General features: G+C 41.9%; 1 protein-coding gene across 1 annotated transcript in view; it reads left to right on the plus strand.

Annotated features, from left to right (window-relative positions):
• FRMPD1 (FERM and PDZ domain containing 1) overlaps window positions 1-6,035 on the plus strand; it is a 114,034-nt gene that overhangs the window by 12,057 nt on the left and 95,942 nt on the right. The gene's annotated exons all lie outside the window — the stretch shown is intronic.

The following is a 6,035-nucleotide window of genomic DNA, read 5'->3' on the forward strand; positions in this document are numbered from 1 at the left end:
AACATGTGGGGACCCTGCCATTGCCTGGGGGATTAGCCTGATAGAATGAAGCTGCTTGCTCGTGACGCACCGCTTTTTGTGGGTACTACCACTGAGTAAATAAGAAAAAAACAACAACCCCGTATGCCTAGACCCTTTTGTCTCTCTACTCCACCCAGATCCTGGAATTGGTGCCTCAATACATTCCTCAATAGAAGATAATTAGGAGCAGGCAGTTGGCAATTGCCCTCCATCCCAACTTCTTCCCCGAGGGTCATTATGATTCCTGGAGGCTTTACTAACACGAAGACCAGTCAAATGATCACTTAAAGTCAAGGTAGCCCTTTAAAAGAAAAAAGAAAAATCAAAGGCTTCCAGACAAGCTGAAATTCCTTTCCCCTCGCTTGTACACAAATAGGCACAATTAGTAGTGGACATTCACCTTTATCTACTTCCAGGTACGAGTACCATTGCGTAGTAGAAGGAGCAGTGGCTCTGGCATTACTGAGAGCCAGGCATACCTAGCAGTTTCACTACTTACAAGGCACACAACTTAGGACAAGTGCCTTAATCACTGAGGCTCATTTTCCTCATCTATAAAATGGGAATAAATCCTATCTTCTTTATAGAACTGTTGTGAGAATTAAATAACACGTACCATAAATAACTTCGTCCAGGCCTAGTATAATAGAGAAAGCCCTAAGTAAATGTTAGCTATAGACCACCATGATTATTTAAAAAAAACACAAAACACTATTTGGGGTAAGGATTCAAGAGCTTAGCGAAGTAGACAGCTGTCATATGATATTTTCAGAAATTCTGTTAGATGTTCCAGCTGTCTGGTGGAGCAGTTTCAGAGCATTTGGTATTCCTTTAAAACTCCTGTTTTTATTTTATCCCATTCATATGTCTGAATTTATATGCTACAGAATGTATGGTACAGTTATGTTATTTCTTTAGTAATAGCTAAATTTCTTACTGGCCCCTGTTTATCCTCAGCTTATTGCCTACTACCCCAGGCCCTATGTACCGTGTTTCCCCGAAAATAAGACCTACCTGGAAAATAAGCCATAGCATGATTTTTCAGGATGCTTGTAACATAAAATAAACTCTAATGTGTCTTTTGGAGCAAAAATTAATATGAGATCTGGTATTATTTTCGGGGAAGTATGGTAGGGCTTATATTATGAGCACCCTGAAAAATCATGCTAGGGCTTATTTTCTGGTTAGGTCTTATTTTCAGGGAAACATGATAGTAGGAACACATGGTGAAGAGTGTATTATTTGCAATAGCTTTGCAAGAACTTTATAACTCGAACTTTGAAGAACACAAATCCAAATGTACAACACTCTATGCTGTGGCTTAAAAAATTTATGCTTGTCAGATAATTTGACATCTACTATTGTCCTTATTGTCATTTTTATTTTAATTTTCACTTGGCATCCACTCTGGTACAGAAAGTGAAGACATTTTCTCACACGTATCTACAATGATAGCTGGAAATTTCTGGGAAGGGAGAAAGAGAGAGAATAATTGATTCTTCATCATAACATTTGATAGCAGGAAGGTGAAGAGCAGAATAAATGAGGGAGAGAAAGGAGGTAGGGAACAGGAAAGGTCCAGGCTAGTGGAGAATTAAATAACAATAATTGCTCGCTGAATACATGGATGAATTGCAACAGTGTTAGGCTGAAAGTTCCCATAGAGAATCAAGACATAATAGCTATCAGATACGCAAAGTTGTGGGACAGACCAGCCAGAAGAACCTACAAAAAGGATTTAGCAGAAAAGTGGTTACATGACTCTTGCACTCGCACCCACATCACGGGTTAAAAGATGCCGCTGTTGGAGGCATTTGAAGAGGATTCTTTGGAGGGAGCAGTGAGTGTGCTAAAGGCCAAATGAGGGTAAGGGATGTGGGTGCCCACCTCACCTCACCTACAGTTGGGGGCCCTGGGGACTGGGTCTGACTCCCATCCAGGAAATTTACTAGAAAAGAACAGGGCTCACTAATGCTTTGGCCGCAAAGCAAAGGATTTGCTGCTGCTTCCACATTGGCCAACACTGCCAGAATTTGTTCAGGTGAAGCATGTTCCAAGGAGCAGGGGAAAGCCAGTGTGGGAAGCACCTGAGATCTGTTTAATAGGGAATGCATAGCTCCTCAGCTAAGGAGAAGCTGGATGAGGGCTGTGACAATTTCTAGGGCCTGGGGTGGCAACTCCTGCCAAAACAGAATGTTTCTTGCTCAGGTTAAGGGTTCCTCAAGTGAGAGACCACCAGGGTTGGTGGAGGGAGCAGATCTCTGAGGAAGTCACACTAATACCACCTAAGAGAAAGTCAGTTTTAGACATCTGCTAGGCCTAGAGAGTGTGACACCCTCTTACCAGGGTCTCAATCAAACAAGCATTTTTTGTCCACCTTCCTTCTCTTCCTCTCTTTCTCCAGAGCAGGGTCAGAAACCTTATTTAGCAAGATGGAAATATAAGGAAGGGAAGAGAAGATTCACAGCCTGGTTTCCCACTTGCTGAAAGCCCCCTGAAAGAGGCTAGAAGTTTCTACTACTACTTTCTGTTACTAGATATTTTAATTTACTGAATTGAAACTGTGTTTATAGTGACTTAAAGTGAAGGTAGGCCTTTCGGCTACTTCGGAGTGAGTACCATGTCCAAAGGTAAAGCTTAAGTGTGTATCTAGTGACAGAGGAAGATCTTTCTCTGTTCTACTCCTGTCAAGTTTAAAGGATGGTAGGAGATTTTTATTATCTTCCATGAGTTTTGGTTGTTCAGCTGACCGGCTACAGAATAACTAAATGAACAGATGGATACATGAATGAGTATTGTTTCTATTAGGATGCACTGTGATTCAAACTTAGGCCTTTTAAAAATTGAATTCTTACAACATTTTATTACCTTCAGAAGGTATGTAGTTGTAGGTGGCGGCTTATTCTGTAGCTCTTAGCTATATTAAGATGCTGTGTTGAATTAACACCACTCTGAATGTTTCCTGTCACCTCAAAAGTTCTAGTAAGCGAAGAGTGTTCGTACGTCTATTTGTTAGGCCCCAACCAACTTTTACTCTCTTACTACAAGAATGACCTGTTCCAAACCTCAGCCAGCTGCTCTGCTAAGGTGCTGAGAATGCATGCATACTCAGGTGTAAATGAGTTATAGGGTTGGCTATATGCGTATTTCCAGAGACATTTTTGCTTTAACAGTAAAAGTACCTGAGTTCAAAGAAGTGATGCCTTCATGGTGGGTTTAGGGCATCTGCAGCAGGTAAATGTCAAGGGAGACGTCCTTGGGAAGGGGCTCCCTGGCTCCCTGGGAACCATAACTGGTATGTCCCATAGCTGCCCAGGTGCATGCCATACTCTCACTTAACTTGTCTGAGATGGCAAATGTAAAACCATGTTGTAAATTTTAACGGTACCATGCAAATGTGAGCCGGTATATTTCTCATTGTTCTTTAATAGCCACAACTACCAACAACAGACTTGTAAGCTCTTCTTAAAAGGTTAGTTACCCACACAGATGCATCTGTTGTCCTTATCAAATTATCTCATTACTGGAATTTCTTCAGCATCCCAAAGGGCAAGAAGCAACTCTCATCCAGCAGATAGTCATAGTTCTAAAAGCAAAGGTTTAATCCCTCCCAGGGCATTTCTTCTTTGTCCTTGTCTACTTGCACCTGTCCAGAAGCATTTCTATTTCAGTTCCTATCAGTCCCATCTTGCAACTGAGGCATAAACCCCTGCCTGGCCTGAGCATTTTTGTGTTAAAAATGCTAAGAAACAGCTGTCCTCAGATTAATGCCATCATCCCTGTTATGATTCAATCATTCAGCTTGTGGCAGCAATTGTGTGTTAGACGAATGCCTTTCTAAATTCAATCACCCCAAAATAAATACATTGCAGTAGCCTCATTAAACCAAATTGGATGCCAGGAGAGGAAGGGGCTGACTGATAGGAAATGAGAAAGAAGAGAATATGTCAAAGCTGCAGGCATCCAATTGTCCTTCAGAAACCTCTTCTAGGACCTTGTTCAGCTTTAGCACATTTAGGGTTTTTTAAAGATGCTTATGTATGTGGTACCATTTTCCCCCACAAAGACATGTTTTCTAAAATGACATATGATATAATAGTGTATATCCATATTAAGAGACAGTCATACAAAATAGGCAAATATACAGATGTGTTTATGTGCCTCACCTCATATATAACTTCTAGCAGACATTGTCCAGCGTGTTCAGCTGATCATTCAAAGTATTTTCAAATCAAACCACGCGGTAGACACGATGCTAGGTGCTGAGGGGATGCCAAATTGAATCCATTCATACATTCTTCATCCAACACGTGCTTGCTGAGACCTACTCTGTGCTATGTCCTGTGCCTCTCATTGAGGGAACCACCATGAACCAGGCAGCCTCTGGTTGGGAAAGATGCTTAGAATGAGGTGTAGGAGAGGATGGACACAAATAATTACACTGACAGGTGCAACATGCTAAGTGCCATAAAAAAGAGATGCAGAAAGACCTGTGAGCGTTTAGAAGAGAAGAAAGTGGTTGTTAATCTGTAAGGCAACATAAAATCTTCAGGCAGGAGGCAATGTTGGGGCAGGATCTTGAAGTCTGTGAACAGTTTCAAAGTTAAGACCTTTCTAGGATAAGGGAATGATGTAAAGGAAACAAAGAGCAGACATTTTGGTGAGGGGTTGGGGAATAGAGAGCACAGATACATGTAGGGGAGTTGCAGATAAGGCTGGGCACACAGGTGAGAGGCCTGCCTGCTAGGCTGAGGACTTTGAACTTCATGCTATAGCCACTTGGAAGCCATCGCAGGAATGACGTAGTTAGAATTGTGCACCATGACATGTATTCAATAAATAAAATTCTATCCAGTAACAGGCTATGGCTAATTGAGGTGGCTCAAGAAATTGTAATGAAGGCACTATTTGCAAAGGTGTTGGGTGGGGTTAAGGGAAACAATAAGGCGTGGTGAGGTTCGCAGAGGTTAGCAAGAGTGGGAAGCTGTTAGCACCCTGAAGGGGCAAGGGGAGGAAATAGTATGACCAGCTTCCAATGAGAGCTGGAGCCATGAGGTGCTGTGGTCTAGGCAGGACAGTCAAGGGAGCAGGAAAGAAAAACCCTTACCTTTCTCCGCTGCTGCCCTTTGGTTTGCTGGTTCCCTTCATTAGCCATACTCAACTGACAAAGTGACTAGGTAATGCAGTTATACAGGCGGGCCTCTCCCAGCACAGAACAGGGGAAATATGGGCAGAAATGTATATGAGGGAACAAATGCTGGATAACCAACGTTAAGTGCTAAATTATGCCATATGTTCGATAGCATTTAGTGTCTTAGAGCTTCTTAAATCCTAGGGATTTCCAACAGAGGGGTTTCATCATGAACCCTGATTCCAATATGATAGTTGTCACACACTTGAGAATAAAAGCTAGTAATAAAATCTAAATAACGAAAGGTGAGGGCTAGGCGTGGGCACATCATTTTACCGTTAAATCACAGTTTATCTGTAGAATGATGATATTCATTCCTGCTGTACCTACTCTGTAAGGTAATTCTGAAAAAGTGAGATAACAGTTGTAAACCTGTTTTTTAAATTAACTTTTGGTACGAGTGACTAGAAAGATGTGGAGGATTGTTATTATCATCTGGGATCCTGCCTCTTTAGTATGGGTGCTCTCCACCCTACCAGCAGTGTCTGGCCCCGGGGGCTGCGCGATCAACGTTTGTGACTGAATTAACTTGATTTCTGAGCACATACACCTTTTCTCCCATGACTCATGCACAATCTCTTTCCATCAGCTTTGTGGCTGTGGGATTTTTTACCTTCTCCAACATATTCCATCTCTCTAATAACCCATCAGGAAAAAAATGACCACCACTCAGAATTAAAATAATTGGAAACTATTACACTTCACTCCATCAAGGGGAAGTTCCTTTATTTGTTCTTAGAGTGAGACATCATCAGTTGCTTTGACCAAGTCTCCCAGGTCTGGACGGGGGATTTCTTACCTGAACGTACTAGTTTCTTTTCAC

The sequence above is a fragment of the Rhinolophus sinicus genome, linkage group LG04 (genome assembly GCF_036562045.2).
Source record: "Rhinolophus sinicus isolate RSC01 linkage group LG04, ASM3656204v1, whole genome shotgun sequence".
NCBI classification, from domain to species: domain Eukaryota; kingdom Metazoa; phylum Chordata; class Mammalia; order Chiroptera; family Rhinolophidae; genus Rhinolophus; species Rhinolophus sinicus.